General features: G+C 45.8%; 1 protein-coding gene across 3 annotated transcripts in view; it reads left to right on the top strand.

Annotated features, from left to right (window-relative positions):
* The first annotated feature begins 3098 nt into the window (after positions 1-3098).
* The window catches only part of sncaip (synuclein, alpha interacting protein), a 210386-nt gene continuing 191973 nt past the window's right edge, over positions 3099-21511 (top strand). The window contains exon 1 of one of the 3 annotated variants that reach the window (XM_085986770.1): positions 3099-3987. The gene's annotated coding sequence lies outside the window, so the exon portion shown is untranslated. The remainder of the gene's footprint in view (positions 3988-21511) is intronic. The other 2 variants (XM_085986780.1, XM_085986788.1) reach the window with 2 other exon arrangements.

Raw genomic sequence — 21511 nt, 5'->3', positions numbered from 1 at the left:
GTTGGCTCTATTTTTCACCCCTTCCTCCTATTGGCTCTAATGGTTTCAATGCTCGCGGAGGGTTGGTTGGATTCAAAGCTGAAGATGTTTCCAGTGCAGCAGCAGCGCGGTGTGGTTCAAAATCCTTCCTTTGCTCAAAGGAAAATCATGACTTTTCACAGTCAACTTGTGAGATCGCGAGTTGGCATAAATTATCAAAGAATCCGTGTCTCACGATTAATTCGCGAAAGTTGGCACTACTACAAATCAACAATCATGAAAGAAAATCCAGTCAATGCATAGATACATACCCTGACACATTCCTGAGAGGTTGGGCGCTACAGAAAATGTGCAAGGAGAATGTTGGGCATCAGCTAGAATCACCGAAGAAGGCCTGTGTGCAGTAATGTACTGTATTACAGCAAGGAAGTTGCAATGGGCTGAAGACTGGTAACTGTCAAAGGTGATGGAATGGGTGCCCAACTGGTAAAAGACTGCCTGGCAGGCCAAAGTTGAGATGGCAGTACAGTGTACGTGAAGTTTGAAGGCAATAGTGGCAACTATTAAAAATCTAACAGGACTAGACAGACTAGATGCAGGAAGGATGTTCCCGATGGTCGGGGAGTCCAGAACCAAGGGTCACAGTCTAAGGATAAGGGGTAAGCCATTTAGGACAGAGATGAGGAGGAATTTCTTCACCGAGAGTGGTGAACCTGTGGAATTCTCTACCACAGAAGGCAGTAGAGGCCAATTCATTAAATATATTCAAGAAGGAGTTGGATATATTTCTTAAGGCTAAAGGGATCAAGGGATACGGGGAGAAAGCGGGGACAGGGCACTGAATTTGGATGATCAGCCATGATCTCATTGAACGACGGAGCAGGCTCGAGGGGCCGAATGGCCTACTCCTGCTCATATCTTCTATGTTTAACTGGTAGGGAGCTTTAAGAACTGGCAGAGAAAGAGCACAATGGTAAGGTTTTGGGCCATTTATGGTCCAGTATCATGTCTGATTGAAACACAAGGACCAAGCTTCCCCTGATGAACTCAAGTTCCAACACCCAGTCTGTGCTGCATTAGCAGATATCAGCCAATTTCCAAAAGGCAGCTATAAAACAGTTATTTAAGAGTTGGTCAGTAAAAGGTTACGTTTCCAGACAAACGAAACCCTCTACAAGAGTCTTGAGAGCCTAAAAAAGTGTTACACAATAGCTAAAGTATTACAGATCAGGATTTATAGTTGCACTTGTATTGCAACTTTAGCTTTGCCACTAACGGGTTTGTTCACTCAACTGCGCAATATAACTACAGTACTGTGGTGTTATATCTGGTTTAAAGGATGGTTTTAAAAAAAAATGCTCAGTAGGTCCAAGGGATTCCCCCTGTGCATCCTTTAACCAGATTTAACACCACATTAGAGTTATATTGCCTTTACACTTGCCTCCTGGATCTAGCATCCCTGCCTAACCCACCTCCCGCGATTGAAGACCTCCCGCGATTGAAGACCCCCCACCCCACGAGGCCTCTGATCCCGCGCGCCCCCCACATGATCCTCGAGCTGGCCCCGTTGCTCTCTTTTCTCCTCCCTCCTCCTCTTTTTCTCCCCCCCCCCCCCCCCCCCACACACCAATATGCTCCGATGTTCTTCCCCCCCCCCCCCCCCCAACCTGATGCCTCTGACCGCCCCCCCAGCCCCCACCCGGTCGCTCCCTTTCTCCTTTCTGCGGCCCAGTGCCTCAAGCCTACCCGCCCGCAGCCAGCCAGTCTCTCCTTCTGGCTTGTGAGTTGGAAGCAGACCTTTGAAATGCTCATCAAGCCCTGCCGTTAAATTCCGCGTGGCCTGCGGGAAACCCGTTCTCCCGGGTTTCTCGACTCCTTCCTCGCCCCCCGCTCCCAACCCACCTCCTGATTAAAATTATGGCCATAGTTTTTGCAAAGAGCTGTGGCCCACTAATGAGGCCATAAACCAAAGAATAGCAACTCATGATTTCTTACCAAATTTCATGATTTTTAAGAGTTTGTCTCATATGAGAAGGTTGGATTGGCATTACTGGATTTGTGTCTTCTCTGCCAGAATAGTCCATGTGTCAAAAACTCTTCCAGCTGGAGCAACAATTGTTTTTGCTGCTTTCTTGCATTAACTTTGCCATACATACAACCTTCCAGGTATATAAACTTGTCCACTCTTCTGTGCTCCTCACCATAAGTGCCCACATTCTTCAGGCTTTTAATTCTCTGGATATAATCTTGGTCTTTGGTAAACCGATGTTGAGCACCCATTTCGTTTATCACTCCATTCATTAGTATGGCAGCAACCTAGACTGGCAACATTATCCACGTAATCCAGGCTCTTTACTCGGTCCTGATCTAACCTTACATCTTCATGCTCAACCCTTTGGTGTCTCAACTTCCCAATACCTTATCATAACTATCTTGAATAAAGTGGAAAATTTAAAATATTGCCTTTGTAGAAATGTCTTCACATTTGTGAGTGGTATTTTAAATCTGCAACCATTGCTTATACTCCATATTTATTAGATGCCTTTCTGTATGATTAAACTTTGCTTTGCTTTGGTTGAATAATGAATTGCAGAGGTTACTGGTAATTAAAGTAAAACCAGTATTTTGTGTAGTTTATTCTTAGTTTAATTGTTACCTTCCTTCTGCTCTTCGCTTAATTTTAAACTGGCTTTTAGAATTTGCAATCAAATGTGTACAACTACATTTAGATATTTCCAAAACTCTGTGATTTATGTTTGCTGATGGCAGGCTGTTATTTTGTACCTCATAAAATGCCATGCTCTTAAGGCTGTAGCACAATGTTGGCAAATGCACAATTTCCACAGGAAATGCTTACAGTACATTCCTAACTGTACCATACTTGAAGGTATTGCATGCATCTGCAACAAATATACTCTATGGAAAATGTTGCACGCTAGGCAGTTGTTTAATATAGTTAAGCATGATAAATAAGTCTCTTGGCAGAAACATAAAGATTAAGCAAAATGCAGTTACAGATAGTGGAACACTACATAAGAGAAACCAAACCCTTTTACTGCTTGGAGTAACTCATTTTATATTTTTGGAGTACTATTTTAAAACCTCATTTTTATGAAATCAGCTGTAAAGTAAGTTCTTTTCTTTTGGTGATTTTTGAAACAAAATGATTTGAAATATTGCTGACGTAGTCTTTCAATTTAATTCTAAATTGATAAAAACAGCAAATGAAAAGTAATAAAATTGGCCATTTAGGCACTATAATCCTTCATACTTGAAGTTAATGATTCTTGTTAGAAAGAGAATCAGTCTTGATGGTGTGGACAGCCATTAAGGCTAAATTAGAGAGAGGTAAGCTCTCCTGGATGTTTCACAAACTGAAGTAGCTTGCCTGGATTAGACAGGCTACTGCCATTCATATTTCAGCTGTTTCTTCAGGAAATGAAGGTACTGCTGCTTATAGCCATTGACACTATTGAGTATCGCTGCTTGTATGATCAACCAGAAAATCTTCCCAGTACCTACTTTAATATTATATAGCTTCAGGTTGCACTTGAGGATATTGGATCTCTCTTGTTACCCTCCCTGCATGCCTTGTTCCAGAATATCTTTCTTTTACTATAATTCTTTTTACTGAATAAACAGTTTTAAAATTAGGAAAGGTTTTGTCTAGATCTATTACATTTTCATTCTGAAGCTTAAAAATACCTTTTATTTTTGTTAGCGAACTTGTACTGCAGCAAAATTATAAAAACAAACTTAGAAGCAAGGAAGTATTTTTACATTGTTTCCTATGCCAGCTGTTCTTAAAGTATTGTTCTCTGGGACAACGTATCAAGGTCTACTGAAATCAAAACTGATTTCCTGTATGGTAAAATGTTTTTTGTGAGTAATACACATTAACAATAAATGATTAATAGTGAATGCTGTTAATTTGCAAAACGTTCTCCCCTTTGTTTTTTAGGCTTTTCCCAGTATTTCTTGCATTTTGTGCCAAAGACCGCTGCTTCTGTAAGTGAGCCCTCATTCCATATTAATTGGTAGGGTTGCAATATTCCAGGAATTTTTAAGAGGAAACTTTCCATGGGAAATTTTGGGAATTTATGGGAATTTTGAGGGTTTTTTGCACACTGATGGTTTTTGTCTCTGACCCTTATTATCTTTGTCATCAAAATAGACATACTGTTCCATACAAATAAAAAACAGGCTTTCAAAACTTTATTTAGGTTATAATTTTGAACTTTATTGAACCCCCACAAAAAAGACCCATCTAAAATAAAATAAAAAGAGCGTCAGCTTATTTATCCTGTAATTTGTCCTTCTTTTCACAGAATCACAGAAACCCCACAGTGCAGATAGAGGCCATTTCGGCCCATCGAGCCTGCACCGACACATATCCCACCCGATCCCCGTAACCCCCACACCAACACATATCCCACCCTATCCATGTAACCCCATGTATTTAATCCCCCTAACACTAAGGGTCAATTTATCATAGCCAATCAACCTAACCCGCACATCTTTGGACTGTGGGAGGAAACCGGAGCACCCGGAGAAAACCCACGCAAACACGGGGAGAATGTGCAAACTCCACAGACAGTCGCCCGAGGTCGGATTCGAACCCGGGTCTCTGGCGCTGTGAGGCAACAGTGCTAACCACTTTTGAGTCTTCTACTCATGAGTCTTCTGAGTCTTCTACTCAGCATTGCTCCTCCTGATTCTCTGACTCTGGCTCTGACGTGTCCATTTCCTCCTCTGACTCTGTCTAGCTGTGTGGTGGACACTTCTGTATCTGGCTCAATAAGTTGTAGGTTCGCCCGGATAGCCACCAGTTTCTCCACTCTCTGGTTAGTCAGCCTGTTGCACACCTTTGTATGCATATTCCCAAAAAGTGACCAGTTTCGTTCAGAGGCCACTGATAAAGGTGGGGTTTGGAGTATCACCAATGCAATGGGTGACAGGGCCTCAGATGCACAAAGTCCCTTCCACCAGGTATGTGCACTGATATGCTTGCATGATTCCCATATCCCATCCCCATTCCAAAGACCTTGCTTGGTAGAGAACTTTGCCAGACTTCCCAGAACTTTGCCCACGTCCAGATTGAGGTGGCATGATAATGTGGATAAATGCGAGGTTATCCACTTTGGTGGCAAAAACAGGAAGGCAGATTATTATCTGAATGGCAATAGATTGGGAAAAGGGGAAGTGCAACGAGACCTGGGTGTCCTTGTGCACCAGTCGCTGAAGGTAAGCATGCAGGTGCAGCAGACGGTTAAGAAGGCAAATGGTATGCTGGCCTTCATAGCGAGAGCATTCGAGTACAGGAGCAAGGATGTCTTGCTGCAGTTGTACAGGGCCTTGGTGAGACTACACCTTGAGTATTGTGTGCAGTTTTGGTCGCCTTATCTGAGGAAGGATGTTCTTGCCATGGAGGGAGTGCAGCGAAGATTCACCAGACTGATATCTGGGATGGCAGGAATGACGTATGAGGAGAGATTGGGTCGATTAGGCTTATATTTGCTAGAGTTTCGAAGAATGAGAGGGGATCTCATTGAAACTTATAAAATTCTAACAGGACTAGACAGACTAGATGCAGGAAGTCTGTTCCTGATGGTCAGGGAGTCCAGAATCAGGGGTCACAGTCTAAAGATAAGGGGTAAGCCATTTAGGACTGAGCTGAGGAGGAATTTTTTCACCCAGAGTGGTGAACCTGTGGAATTATCTACCAGAGAAGACAGTTGAGGCCAATTCATTAAATATATTCAAGAAGGAGTTAGATATATGTCTTAAGGCTAAGGGGATCGAGGGATATGGGGAGAAAGCAGGGACAGGGTACTGAATTTGGATGATCAACCATGATCGCATTGAATGGCGGAGCATGCTCGAGGGGCCGAATGGCTTACTCCTGCTCCTATCTTCTATGTTTCTATGTAAGAGGGTAGAAATCACACTAAGCGCTGTTGATCTGTTCTCCAGAAAGTATTGGTCTCCCAATATGCTTTGGGTCCAGCATGTATGCTGCAGCATGAATCGGCTTGACACAAAATTCTTGCTGCATCTGTATGAATTGAACAATTGCCTTCTCCTCTGCTTTGAGCAGCAGGAATGTGGGTAGGGCAATGCTGATTTGTTCTTTTAAATCAGAAAAAAGCCTGAGAACATCTGACAAGACAGCGTCATCTCCTTCAATCTGAGCAATTGCAGATGCAACTGGTGAGAGCAGTTTAAGGCTGCTAACCACTCTCTCCCAAAACACATCATCCAGCAGTATTTTCTTGTAGTTTCCATATCCCCAGACTGGGATATTGCCATTTTTTGCAGCGACTCCTTACCCTCCAGAAGGCTGTTGTACATTATGACAACGCCACCCCACCTAGTGTTGCTGGGCCGCTTCAGTGTGGTGTTCTTGTTTTTTTCGTTTGCTTGGCATTGTAGGTTGTTGCAACTACCTGTTTTCCCCTGACATACTTAACAACTTGCTTGGCTCTCTTGTACAGTGTTTCCATGGTTCTCAAACCCATGATATCCTTGAGGAGCAGGTTGAGCCCATGAGCTGCGCACCCAATAGACGTAATATGAGGGTAGGCCTCCTCCACTTGAGCCCAAGCAGCCTTCATATTCGCAGCATTGTCAGTAACTACTGCAAAGACCTTTTGTGATCCAAGATCGTTGATGACCGCTTTCAGCTCATCAGCAATGTATGTGCCTGTGTGTCTGTCCTTCGTGTCTGTGCTCTTGAAGAACACTGGGAGAGGAGTGGAGACGATATAGTTTATGATGCCCTCCCCTCATACATTTGACCACCCATCTGAGAAAACTGCAACACAGTCTGCCATCTCTATCGTATCTTTGAGCTTTCCTTGGACTCTGTTATACTCGGCCTCCAGCAAATAAGTAGACAAAGCATGTCTGGTGGGAGGACAGTATGCAGGGCGAATAACATTGAAAAATCTCTTCCAGTACACATTGGCGGTGAGCCTGTCGCATATACAGCTCGAGCAAGGCACTCCTCTGCATTCTTCTGGCTATGGTTATCCATTGTATCAAAGAACCTTCCAAGTGGCCCAGGAGTTGCTGCTGATAAGGAGCCTGATGCTGAATGTGAACCATCATCTTCTTGAATGGAAGCAGAGGAACTCTGGGCTGACTGCTGTGAGCTTTGAGTGAAGTTGTTGCATTTGGATAAATACTGCTGCATCTTTGTGGCATTTTTTACATATGGCATTGTACAGTGTTTGCACATGTACACGGTCTTTCCATCTTTAATGCCTGGGGTAAAATGCTTCCACACATCCAATGGTAAACGTGGCATTGTTCTATGCAGAGAAATAAAGGGCATTCGTCTGTGTCAAACTGTGCTTGATCACGATTGCAACAGGGTGAATACATTTTTCCTGATGCTCCATGTGATAGAGTGCTGTGCGTGCACAGGTCATGCTTCCATCACCAATAGAGGGAGCTAATCACTCATCCACTCATCCAACCAATCAGGACACATTTGTTCACAGTCACACACAAAACTTGTAATTATTAAAACAAGCCAAGTAAGAAGATAAACATATATTGATTTAAGAAATTCCTTAATAATTAAGATTTCATCTCTGTTAGTAATTTTCAAATCAAATCAAATCAAATCAACTTTTATTGTCATTGTTAGTGCACAAGTGCAGTACAACGAAATGTAGGCTTGCGGCTCCCGAGAGTGTACATTTAGATTAAGACATTTAAACATTCAACATACATTTGGCTTGTAGTATATTAACATAAACATAACCATAATAAAGTGCATTGGCAGATGTGCAGGCTTTAGAGTTTATTTGTGGAGTTCAGTAGGATGACAGCCCTGGGAAAGAAGCTGTTCCTAAATCTGGTCGTACAGGTGCGAATGCATCTGTAGCGTCTCCCAGATGGCAGGAGGGCGAACAGACTGTGGCTGGGGTGGGTAGGGTCTTTGATGATGGACCGTGACCTCCGTAAACAGCGTTTCTGGTATATGTGCTCTATGGTCGGTAGCTGGGTGCCGGTAATGTGTTGGGCAGTTTTGACAATTTTAAGAGAGTACCTGTGGGGAAAGAAAAATGAAAAAAGCACAAAAAAAAAAATTTTGCTAGCATGTACTTTTTTGGGCAAAATTTCCAAGCTAAACTTCCCGTGGAAAATTTCCAGAAATATACCGGAAACTTTCCACCCCTTCGCAACCCTATTAATTGGTATGACTTGATACGCATAATATCTAAGAATGTAGCATTACCTAGACGTTGAACAGAAAACTGTTACTTTAAAAGTATAGTGGCTATGACCTGACCCTGATTGTGATTTCCTAGACTTCAGATAGTTAACAAATAAACACACTTATTACACCATGGAGGATAAGTAGTAACAAGAGTAAATAAAGCAACTTGCAGTATTTTTACAGAATTTTTAAGTTGAGTTTTTTTCCTCGGATACAAAAATAAAATACATGACACTTTGTTAACTCTACTGAACACTAAAGTGGACTAGCATCCATGCTATAACTCTCATACATGTGGATTTGTATGGCCCACTGTGCTCCATGAGGCCACCTTCTTTAGTTCAAGTCTTCCATCTAATGTCAGGATAAAGGGAATCAAAGTGGTATTTATGCAAACAATACAGCTGTCACTCAAAGGCATAAGGCCAGACTCTCAGACCCTTGAATTCAGCCAAACAAGGTGACAAACTATCAATTTTCCAGCGTCAATGGTATGATAAATATGCAGGCCTCATGAAATGCTTCTGTTGAGGCCAATGCTAATGTTTTTGCAATTAAAATATGTTAACACATTAAGGTCATTGGGACTCCTTGCGTACACCAAGACATAAGGGGCTAAAAATTTGATTGCGTAGTGCCTGTTTGGGCATCTGTAACTTCTCCCAGTTCGCCATCCGCTGCTGCATAAGAGAGGTGACCGACACTCTTTATCCCAGGAGAGGAGACTTCATTATCTTCTCTGTAACCAGAGAAGCAGGTGGAGCATGCACGTGGCTTTGCCAGGTTAGTGGGCTTCACCAAGGTGCAGGGCGCCATCAACTGCACGCATGTTACTTTGCGGGCACTGGATCTAAATGCTGAGATGTACCACAACTGCAAACATTACCACTTGCTGAATGTGCAGTTGGTCTGTGACCATGCTCAGCATATCATGATGGTGAATGCCCGGTATCTTGGCAGCAGTCATGATACTTTTATTGTGAGTCAGTCTGCTGTTCCCTCAGTCTTTGAGCCACCACGTCAAACCAGAGGGTGGCTGCTGGGCGACGAGGGCTATCTGCTGACCACCTGGCTCATGACTCCACTCCGCAACCCAACCACACATGGGAAGCATGTGTACAATGAGAGCCATGCTGCCACAGGGAATCTGATAGAGCAAACCATTGGCGTCCTTAAACAACACTTCCGCTGCCTGGACCCCTCTGGAGCAGCCCTGCAGTACTTACCAGAGTGCACAAGATTTGTTGTGGTCTGCTGTGTCCACAACATCGCTGTCATGAGGGCATAGCCCTTGCCACCAGGCATACGGCGACCAGCTGAGGAAGAGGAGGCAACTTAGACAGCCCCTTTCTGCCCAGGCTTTCCATGATTGACTCATCCGACTGTGGTACGAGTAAACGCAACCCCAATTCTCCAATCAGTAGTCCCACACCTTGCTTTCCCTCTTGTTACTGACCATCATAGCGTCCTCTTGGTCACTATGCTGAAATAAAAGCCACCACAAAAGAAAGATTCCAATCCAACTTTATCCATCAATCCATCCAATATAACCTAACAGAGTCAACTAATCACCCTTGTGCACTCCCTTAGTGCCTGTCTTCAGTGTCCCTTTGCCTGTCTTATTGCTCCTACAAAGTGCTACCCCAGGCAACAGCAAGGGCACTGATGGGAGGACGAATGCTGTCATCCTGAGAGAGGACAGCAGGTCTGTCCTCCACGGAGCCACTGCCACTCCCCTGGGGTGGTGCCTCAGCATTCCTAGCCATATGTTGCAGGACAGATTGCTGGAATGCTGTGACACCCTGCAAGCCCCTTTCCACACTGGTAAACCCAGCCACAGTGGCAACAAGCTGAGCTTCCACTGCAGTACTCGGACATAGGGTGGCTTGTGCTTGTCTCCGCTTCCATCGCAGCACATCAGCCATCAGACACTGCATGATGGTTGGGTCCACGTGTGCTAATGGATCTGCCCACCCCTTCCATAATGGAAAGAATGGGCTCCAAGCTTTGCGCAAACCCCGGTGCAAGGTTGGTGCCGGACTCCTCCATGCTCCTTGACATTGCACTTGGTCTTTCTGGCAGGCCTGCCCATGCACCAAGCATTTCTTTGTGCAGACCCATCAGCCTTCTTCTGTCGGCTGCCCAACTGAGTCCACTGCAGCAGAACAAGTGTGTGACCTCGCCCTCTGGGAAGCTAGCACCTGCATTATCCTTTTCCCCCTGCCCTGGCTGTAGCCCACTTTTGCCTGGTAACTCGCCACGTGCAGATCCTGCTTCAAAGCTGCCCTCTAAACTCTGCGCTGTGCCAGTATCTGGGCTGGTGGCTGTGATTGTGTTTATTCTTCATCACTCTCCTACAATCACTGGCCAGGCAGGTTAGATTTCTTCATTATCTGAAATGAGAAGGGCACAAGGGTACGGTTGTAGTGAGGGAAGGAGGGAGGAAAGCAAGAGGTGCATGCTTGCACAGTGTTCAGATTGTAAATCAGAAGAGATTGCGGGATGTGCGGGGAAGTGGGATGTGAGAAGGAGGATAACGTATAAGGATACTGGCATCTTGTACTCTTTCAGCCCCGCTGCTGACCACGAGCTCAGCCATGCCCCCCTCAAGAATGGCCAGCACCATCTCCTCCAAGGGGGTGAGCTAATGCAGGTTAAGTTCTGCTGGCGCCAGTTATGCGCCACCTTTTCCTGCAAGAGAAAGGGAAGTGTGGTGCAATGTGTTTTGGTGATGTGCCCTTCATGGTTGAATAGCTGACTGCAAGCTTTGAGATGTGTGTGTGATGTTTGCAGTAGTTGTGAGGGTGAGATGAAGCTATGAATGTGAGGTATTCCTTCTGTTTGGCAGAGCAGTGTGAGAGGCTCGTGCTGCAGTTTGTGGGATATGGCATTTGAAGATGAATTCCCCGACCTTGATCAATCGTGCTAGGTCATTGAACTTCTTCCTGTACCGAGTCCAGGTCCTCTGCTACGCCGCTGGCATTCACCACAGTGGCTATCTGCACCCACTGCACTTTGGTCTGTTGCCTGGAGGGTCATCTAGCTCCCTGTGGAAAGAATACCTTTCTTTTCCCCCATTGATCTCCTGCGCCAAGGTCTCTAGTGCTGCATCGGAGAACCTTGGTGCATGCTCTCCCCTGTATTTGTACCATTATGTTGTGATTTGTTTTTGCAGTCATCCTCAGCTAGTTGAATGATGATCTGCAGGCAAAATGCACCTCCCATTTAAGAGGTGCAGACTGTCTTTAAGTAATGCAGGCTAGTTTTAATTGGTGCTAGCCTCACATGAACTGGGGGTGGGGGGGGGGCGGCCCTGCTAAGCGTTCAGCCACTGAGCAGCGCATTCAGTGCTGGGCTGAACGCTACAATCATGCAAATGAGTAGGCAACAAAAATTGTGTGCAGCCTGCAGTCCTCCCAACGGGCGTGGATTGCTAGTGCATTGTGATCTCCGTGCCAATTTTTGGGGCCAAACCAATTTCTTGACCATTGACTATGGAATGCCATTTGCTGTTATGCATAGAGGATGTGGATTATAATCATTCAACAATGAGTTTGGAGTAAACTGCAACTGACTAGCCACCTCCCATAAATGTATACAAAAAAATCTTTGATTCCAAATGTGATGACATTTCCTTTTCATTGTACATGTATATTTTCTGCTGAAAGATTGTTATTTATAAAATGGAAACATGCTCAGAAAATAAAATCTTTTAGAATATGCAGTTTATAGCTATATTTTTGGCTTGAGGAAAGAGACCAACATTCCTTCTCCCAATTTTTTTACTTCCCACCTCTCCAAAAGGCATTAACTTGTGCCAGGATACGGATCCAGCCATTCTACAGTACCTCTGTGAAATGGCTATTCTTTCTGCATGAGCATAGACAGCGAGGGTCAATGATCATTCAACCATCAAAAAAAAATACTTAGCATTTGTTTAGCACAATTCATGCCTTCAATTGGGCAAGTGTCACAGCCGAGCCCAATTCATGTCATTATTGGCTATCCACATGCTTAATTTCCAGCAAGGGCCATTGGGTTGAGTAAGAATCCTAGCTGATATTTCCTGTTTTCCATAGCTGGGGGATGCGGGGCCCAGTAGTGACACCCTAGAACCCCCTCTACACAACAATTGCACTTTTTATAGCACCTTTACCACAATAAAACATTGCAGAGATAGGATTGCACCCAATTAGTCTAAATAACCCAGAACCGTATGTAGAAATATATAGGAAGTTACAACATGGAAATAAGCCATTCGACCCAAACAGAATCATAGAATGGTTACAGCACAGAAGGAAGCCATTCGGTCTGTCGAGCCCCTGCCGGCTCTCTGCAAGAGCACTTTCCCCGTAGCCCTGCAAATGTTTTTCCTTCAGGTACTTACCCAATTCCCTTTTGAAAGCCACAATTGAATCTGCCTCCACCACCCTTTCAGGCTGTACATTCCAGAGCCTAACCACTCGCTGCATTTAAAAAAAAAAAAAAAGTTTTTCTTCATGTCGCCTTTGGTTCTTCTGCCAATCGCCTTAAATCTGTGTCCTCTGGGTCTCGACCCCGTCCGCCAACAGGAACAGTTTCTCTTTCTCGCTACTGTGTCTAGATCCCTCATGATTTTGAATACCTCTATCAAATTGCCTCTCAACCTTCTCTGCTCTAAGGAGAACAACTCCAGCTTCTCCAGTCTAGCCATGTAACTGAAGTCCTTCATCCCTGGAGCCATTCTTGTAAATCTTTTCTGCACCCTCTCGAAGGCCTTCACATCCTTCCTAAAGTGCGGTGCCCAGAATTGGACACAATACTCCAGTTGAGGCCGAACCATGGTTTTATAAAGGTTCTTCATAACTTCCTTGCTTTTGTACTCTCTTTATGAAGCCCAGTATCCCATATGCTTTTTTTTTTAACCGCTTTTTCAACCTGCCCTGCCACCTTCAATGATTTGTGCACATATATGCCCAGGTCTCTCTCTTCATGCACCCCCTTTTAGAATAGTACCCTTTTTAGTTTATATATTTGTTTATATATATATTGCCTCTCCTCATTCTTCCTACCAAAATGTATTACTCCGCGTTTTTCTGCGTTAAATTTCATCTGCCACGTGCCTGCCCATTCCACCAGACTGTCTGTCTTCTTGAAGTCTATCACTCTCCTCCTGACTGTTCATTTATAGTTTTGTGTCATCTGCGAATTTTGAAATTGTGCCCTGTACACCCAAGTCTAAGTCATTAATATATATCAAGAAAAGCAGTGGTCCTAGTACCGACCCCTGGGGAACACCACTGTATACCTTCCTCCAGTTTGAAAAATAACCGTTCAGCACTACTGTTTCCTGTCACTGAGCCAATTCCGTATCCATGCTGCCACTGTCCCTTTTATTCCATGAACTTCAACTTTGCTGGCAAGCCTATTATGTGGCACTTTATCAAACGCCTTTTGGAAGTCCATGTACACCACGCCAACCACATTGCCCTCATCAACCCTTTCTGTTACCTCCTCAGAAAACTCAAATCAAGTTAGTTAAACACGATTTGCCTTTAACACATCCGTGCTGGCGTTCCTTTAATTAATCCATATTTGTTCAAGTGACTGTTAATGTCCCGGATTATCATTTCCAAAAGCTTCCCCACTACCGAGGTTAAACTGACTGGCCTATAGTTGCTGGGTTTATCCTTACACCCTTTTTTGAACAAGGGTATAACATTTGTAATTATCCAGTCCTCTGGCACAAGCCCCGTATCCAAGGAGGATTGGAAGAGTATGGCCAGTACCTCCGCAATTTCCACCTTTTTATTTTCTTTGGCATCCTAGGAAGCATCCCATCCGGTCCTGGTGACTTAGTCATGGAGTCATAATGGCACAGAAGGATACCATTTGGCCCATCGAGTCCATGCCGGCTCTCTAGAGCAGTCCAGTCAGTCCCATTCCCCCACTCTATCCCCGTAGCCCTGCAAGTTTATTTCCTTCAAGTGCCTATCCAGTCTCCCCTTGAAAACATTGAGTGTTTCCGCTTCCACCACATCTGTCAGCAGCGAATTCCATGTCAATACCACTCGCTGCGTAAATTTTTTTTCTCACATCAGCCCCCCTCCCTGTATCTCTTGCCCAAAACCTTAAATCTGTGTCCCCTAGTCCTTTTACCATCAACTAGTGGGAACAGCCTTTCCCCGTCTAGTCTATCCAAACCCGTCATAATCTTGTACACCTCTATCAAATCACCCCTCAACCTCCTTTGCTCTAATGAAAACAAATCCAGCTTCTCCAACCTGTCCTTGTAGCTAAGATCCCCCATCCCTGGAACCATTCTGGTAAATCTCCTCTGCACCCTGTCAAGGGCCTTCACACCCTTCCTAAAGTGGGGTGACCAGAACGGGACACAATACTCCAATTGTGGCCTAACCAGCGCTTTCTAAAAGTTCAGCATAACTTCTCTACTTTTGTACACAATACCTCTATTTATGAAGCCCAAGATCCCATATGCTTTGCAAACCACTCTCCCAATATGTCCTGCCACCTTCAGGGACCTATGCACGTTAACTCCCAGGTCCCTCTGTCCCTGCACACTCTTTAAAACTGTGCCATTAAGTGTATATTGCCTCTCCCTGTTCCTTCTGCCAAAATGCATCACCTCACACTTCTCTGTATTAAATTCCATCTGCCACTTGTCTGCCCATTCTGCTAGCCTTTCTATGTCCTGTTGCAGTCGATTGGTATCATCATCACTGTATGCCACACCCCCAAGTTTGGTGTCGCCCCAGCACTGACCCTTGGGGAGCACCACTGTCTACCACCCTCCAGTCTGGAAAAACAGCCATGTACCACAACTCGCTGTTTTCTGTCCTTAAGCCAATTCCTTATCCAAGCTGCCACTGACCCACCTATTCCATAAGCCTCAGTTTTGTTAACCAGCCTTCTATGTGGTACTTTGTCAAACGCCTTCTGAAAATCCATGTAGACAACATCCATTGCATTCCCTTCATCAATCCTCTCTGTTACTTCATCAAAAAATTCAATTAGATTAGGCAAACACGATTTGCCAATTACAAATCCGTGTTGGCTCTCCTTAATTAGCTTAAACCTCTCCAAGTGCCCGTTAATTTTTTTCCTTGACTATTGTTTCTAAAACTTTACCCACCACTGATGTTAAACTGACCAGCCTGTAGTTACTAGGATTGTCCTTGCACCCTTTTTTGAACAATGGTGTCACATTTGCCACTTTCCAATCCTCCAGCACCTCCCCCGCATCTAGGGAAGATTGGAAAATTATGGCAAGCCCTTCCGCTATCTCCTCCCCCAATTCCCTTAGCAACTTGGGATGCAAGCCATCTGGACCAGGCGACTTATCCACTCTAAGCATACCCAGCCTTTCTAGTACACCCTGTCTATCAATTTTCACCCCTTCCATTGCTTCTACCTTTTCCACTTCTACTGATATTTTGTCAGCATCCACCTCCTTAGTAAACACCATACAAAGTACTCATTGAGTATTCTAGTCTTGCCCTCCGCCTCTAAGCATATATCACCTTCTTTGTCTCTAATAGACCCCACCCCGCCTCTTACTACCTGCTTACTGTTTACATGCCGGTAGAAGATTTTTGGTTTCTATTTTATGTTAACCGCCGTTTTACTCTCATTCTCTCTTTGCCAATCTTATTTTCATCTTCACATCTCCTCTCAACTTACTGTATTTGGTCTGGTTCTCCCTTGAAGAATTCACCTGACATGCGTCATATACCCTATTTTTGTTTCATCTTTTCTATCTCCCTTGTCATCCAAGGAGCCCTTGCTTTGGTTCCCTTAGCCTTCCATCTTGTTGGAATGTACCTAGCCTGTACTTGGAACATCTCCTCCTTAAAGATCACCCATTGTTCCATTACAGTTTTTCCTGTCAGTCTTGGGATCTAGCCAGGGTAAATTGGAACCATTCACATCCCATTGAAGTTCTAGAGTGTTCCTTGCTCCTCTCCATTGCTAATCTAAATCTTATTATACGAAACACCTGTCTGCTCCCCTAACTATGGAATTCCCCCTACCACTATTGTTCTTCCACTCTTTTTTTCCTCCCTCCCCCACAACTGAGCCGCTCGTGGTGCCGTGGACTTGACTCTGGCTGCACTCCCCAGAGGAACACTTGCCCTTACCAGTACTCCGAACAGAATACTGGTTGGAGAGCGCAATGCACTCCGGGGACTCCTACACTACCTGCCTGGTCCTCCTCTTCTGTCTGACAGTCACCCATTCCTTCTCTGCCTGCATACTCTTGAGCTTCGGGGTGACCACCTCTAGAAAAGTTATATCCACGTAACTCTCAGCCTCGCGGATGCATCACAGTGACTCCAGCCGCCACTCAAGCTCCGAAACTCGAAGCTCGAGTTGCTGTAGCTGGCGACACTTTCTGCACATGTGGTCATCCAGGACTTCCCAGATGGCACAGGATGTGCACTCCATGGGATTGAGCTGCCCTGCCATGCATCTGTTTAATAGACTAAGAACTAACCCAGCAGAAATCAACTTAAAACTTAACAAAAAAGCACTCCCCAGCTACTCGCCAATCAGCTCTTTCCCTCTATTTAATAGGCTATTGACTAACTTAGCAGAAATAAACTTTCAAAAACTGCTTCTGTTGAGTTGCTGCCGCTCAGGACTGCTCCGTTTAACTGCTCGCTCTCCCTGTGCTCCCACCAGGTCTGCTCCTTCCGGTGCTGCTCCCGCTCTCGGCGCTCTTTGTGCCTTACGCACAGCCAGCCTTTCTAGTACCTCCTCCTCCTTATCAATTTTTATCCCATCCAGTAACTCAACTACCTCCTCTTTCACTGACTTTGGCAGGATTCTCTTCCTTGGCAAAGACCAATGCAAAGTACTCATTTAGTACCTCAGCCATGTCCTCTGCCTCCATACATAGTCTTTTTGGTCCCTAACTGGCCCCACCCCTCCTCGTACTACCAGTTTGCTATTTATATGCCAGTAGAAGACTTTTGCATTCCCTTTTATGTTAGCTGCCAATCTATTCTCCTACTCTCTCTTTGCCCCTCTTATTTCCTTTTTCACTTCCCCTCTGAATTTCCTATATTGAACCTGGTTCTCACTTGTATTCTCTGTCATATGCCCCCTTTTTCTGCTTCATCTTACTTTCTATGTCACAGTCCATATCAAAGTTTACCGTCCACTTTTGCAAACAAGCAACATTTTTTTTGTTTAATGTTCATAAGAATGTAAGAATTAGGAGCAGGAGTAGGCCATACGGCCCCTCGAGCCTGCTTTGCCATTCAATAAGATCATGGCTGATCTTCGGCCTCCACTCCACTTTCCCCCACTTATCTCCATAGCCCTTGATTCCCCTGGAGTCCAAAAATCAGTTTCTGTCAGCCTTGACTATATTCAATGATTCAGCATCCACAGCCTTCTGGGGAAGAGAATTCCAAAGATTCACAACCCTCTGAGTGAAGAAATTCCTCCTTATCTCAGTCTTAATTGACCAACCCCTTATCCTGAGACTCTGCCTCTTAGTCCTAGACTCTCCAACCAGGGGAAACAACCTCTCCGCATCTACCCTGTCAATCCCGCTCAGAATCTTGTATGTTTCAATAAGATCACCTCTCATTCTTCTAAACTCAATCTCTCTTCATAGGACAACCCGCTCATCCCAGGGATCAATCTAATAAACCTTCGTTGCACCACCTCCAAGGCAAGTATGTCCTTCCTCAGAAGAGACCAAAACTGTGCACAGTACTCCAGGTGTGGTCTCACCAAAGCCCTGTACAATTGTAGTAAGACTTCCTTATTCTTGTACTCCAACTCCTTTACAATAAAGGCCAACATGTCATTTGCCTTCCGAATTGCTTGCTGTACCTGCATGCTAACTTATGTTTCCTGTACGCGGACACCTAAATCTCTGTGAACACCAACATTTAATAGTTTCTCACCATTTACAAAATATTCTGTTTTTCTATTCTTCCTACCAAAGTGAATAACCTCACATTTCCCCACATTATACATCCATCTGCCACCTTATTGCCCACTCACTTAACTTGTCTATATCCCTTTGCATGCTCTTTGTGTCCTCCTCACAACTTACTTTAAGACCTAGCTTTGTATCGTCAGCAAACTTGGATACATTATACTCAGTCCCTTCATCCAAGTCATTAATTTAGATTGTAAATCTTCTCTTGGGCAGTCCCTCGGAACCGAGGATGACTTGCTTCCACACTAAAAATGAGTTCTCAGGTGACTGATGAGTCCAATGCGGGACCTACAGTCTCTGTCACAGGTGGGGCAGACGGTGGTTGAAGGGGTGGGTGGGTGGGATGCTTGGGTTAGCGTGCGCTCCTTCCGCTATTTGCGCTTGGCTTCCGCTTGCTCCCAGTGAAGAGACTCTGTGTTCGGCGCCTTCCCAGATGCTTCTCCTCCACTTTGTGCGGTCTTGGGCCAGGGATTCCCAGGTGTCGGAGGGGATGTTGCACTTTTTCAAGGAGGCTTTGAGGGTGTCCTTGAAGCGTTTCCTCTGCCCACCTGGGGCACTCATGCCGTGTCTGAGCTCCGAGTAGAACGCTTGTTTTGGGAGTCTCGTATCGGGCATTTGGACAATGTGGCCCATCCATCGGAGCTGATTGAGCGTGGTCAAAGCTTCGATGCTGGGGATGTTGGCCTGAGCGAGAACACTGACGTTGGTGCGCCTATCCTGCCAATGGATTTGCAGGATCTTGCGGAGGCGCAGCATTGGTGGTACCTCTCCAGTGCTTTGAGGTGCCTGCTGTACATGGTCCATGTCTCTGAAGCGTACATGAGGGCGGGTATGACTACTGCTCTGTAGACCATGAGCTTGGTGCTGGGTTTGAGGTCCTGGTCTTCAAACACTCTTCCTCAGGCGACCGAAGGCTGCACTGGCCACACTGAAGGCGGTGTTGGACTTCATCGACGTCTGCTCTTGTTGACAGTAGGCTCCTGAGGTATGGAAAGTGGTCCATATTGTCCAAGGCCTTGTCATGGATTTTGATCATCGGGGAGCAGTACTGTGTGGCGGGGTCAGGTTGGTAGAAGACCGTTGTCTTGCGGATGTTTAGTATAAGGTCCATGCTCTCGTACGCTTCGGTAAAGGTGTTGACGATGGTTTGGAGTTCGGCCTCAGAGTGTCCGCAGACACAAGCGGCGTCTGCATACTGTAATTCAATGACAGAGGATGGGACGACCTTGGATCTGGACTGGAGGTAACGGAGGTTGAACAGTTTCCCGTTTGTTCTGTAGATTAGCTCCACTCCAGCGGGGAACTTACTGAAGGTGAGATGGAGCATTGCAACAAGGAAGATCGAGAAGAGTGTTGGTGCGATAACGCAGCTTTGCTTGACCCCGGTCCATACGTGAATTGGGTCTGTGGTGGATCCGTTGGTTAGGATCACAGCTTGCATGTCGTCGTGAAGCAGGCGGAGGATGGTGACAAACATTTGAGGGGAGCCGAATTTGAGGAGGACACTCCATAATCCCTCATGTTTGACGGTGTCGAAGGCCTTTGTGAGGTCAAAGAAGGCCATGTACAGCAGTTGGTGCTGTTCCCTGCCTTTCTCTTGTAGTTGACGTGCGGTGACGATCATGTCCATTGTGCCCCTTAGTGGGTGGAATCCGCATTGTGAATCTAGGAGGAGCTCTTCAGCCACTGGGAGAAGACGATTGAGGAGGATTCTTGCGATGACTTTCCCTGTGGCAGACAGCAGGGAGACTCCTCTGTAATTACCGCAATCGGACTTGTCACCTTTTCTTGAAGATGGTCATGATTACGGCATCTCCGAGATCCCCTGGCATGCCCTCTTCCTTCCAAATAAGTGAAATGAGTTAATGCATTCGCGCCAATAGTGCTTCTCTGCCATGTTTTTGTGCCTCGGCGGAGATTCCATCTGCTCCTGAGGCCTTGTTGTTCTTCAGTTGTCGGATGGCCTTTTCAACCTTGTGCCGGGCTGGGGTTGTGCTGAGGTGGTGGTGAGTAGCATGCTGCGGGATGGAGTTGAGGACACGCGTGTCGAAGACCGTCTCAGTTAAGGAGATCTTCGAAGTGCTCCTTCCAGCGGGCACTGACTGCCTCTCTGTCTTTGATGAGTACCTCTCCGTTCTTGGCCCGCAGTGGTGTAGGACCTTGGGTGCTTGTGCCGTAGGTGGTCTTGACTGCGCTAAAGAATCCACGCACATCATGATTGTCGGCTAGCTGCTGGATCTTCACTTTCTCCACCCACCATCTGTTCTTTAGGTCACAAGTTTTTTGTTAGACCTCGGCCTTCCGGCGTCTGTAGAGCTGCTTTCTTGCTCTCGAGTTCTGTTGCTGTTTCTAGATCAGGAATGCCTTGCGCTTGTGGCTTATTAGCTCCTGGATCTCCTGGTCGTTCTCGTCAAACCAGTCTTGGTGTTTCCTGGTCGAGTGACCGAGCGTGTCTCCACAGGTGCTGATTATGGATGCCTTGAGTGCAGACCAGGCGCTGTGGGCACTCTTGTGTCTCTGAATCACTGGGAGTCGTCAGGTTGGTTGTGAGGCGCAGGCTGAATAGGGCTTTCTTAGCGGGGACTTTGAGTGCTCCAGCGTTGATTTTCCTGCGGCATTGTTTCTGTTGCCGCCGCTATTTTGGGGCTACGTTGATGGAGATGACAGAGCGGATTAGGCAGTGGTCTGTCCAGCAGTCGTCGGCTCCTGTCCTGGTGCGGGTGATGCGGATGTCCTTGCGATCCCTCGCTCGGATGATGACGTAGTCCAGCAGATGCCAGTGCTTGGAGCGAGGGTGTTGCCATGAAGCCTTGTACTCGTCTCTCTGACAGAACAAGGTGTTGGTTATGACAAGGCCATGTTCTAAGCATTTCGTCAGGAGGAGAGTACTGTTGGAGTTGGCTTTCCCTACCCCCCCCCCCTCTGCCGATCACTTCTCCCCAGAGGTCTGTCTCCTTTCCAACTCTGGTGTTGAAGTCGCCAAGGAGGATCAGCTTGTCACCCATTGGGATTCAGGACAGGGATGTTCGAGGCTGGAGTAGAATTCCTCTTTGGTCTCGTCTGTGGCTTCCAGTGTTGGGGCGTACGCACTGCTGACCGTAGCACACTGGTTCTGTGCTAGGGTGAGCCGTAGAGTCATGAGGTGTTCATTTATTCCACAAGGGGAGTCTCTGACACGTTCAACTAGCTCATTTTTTATGGCGACGATTGTAAATAGCTGAGGCCCAAGCACTGATCTTTGCGGCACCACACTATTACAGCCTGCCAACCGGAAAATGATCCGTTTATTCCTATTCTCGGTTATCTGTCAGTTAACCAATCCTCTATCCATGCTAATAAATTAC

This window comes from Somniosus microcephalus, chromosome 1 (assembly GCF_052327205.1).
Source record: "Somniosus microcephalus isolate GS21.2 chromosome 1, FLI_Smic_1.0, whole genome shotgun sequence".
Lineage (NCBI taxonomy): Eukaryota > Metazoa > Chordata > Chondrichthyes > Squaliformes > Somniosidae > Somniosus > Somniosus microcephalus.
The sequence above is the reverse complement of the archived record's forward strand: the minus strand, read 5'-3'. Positions and strand labels throughout refer to the sequence as shown.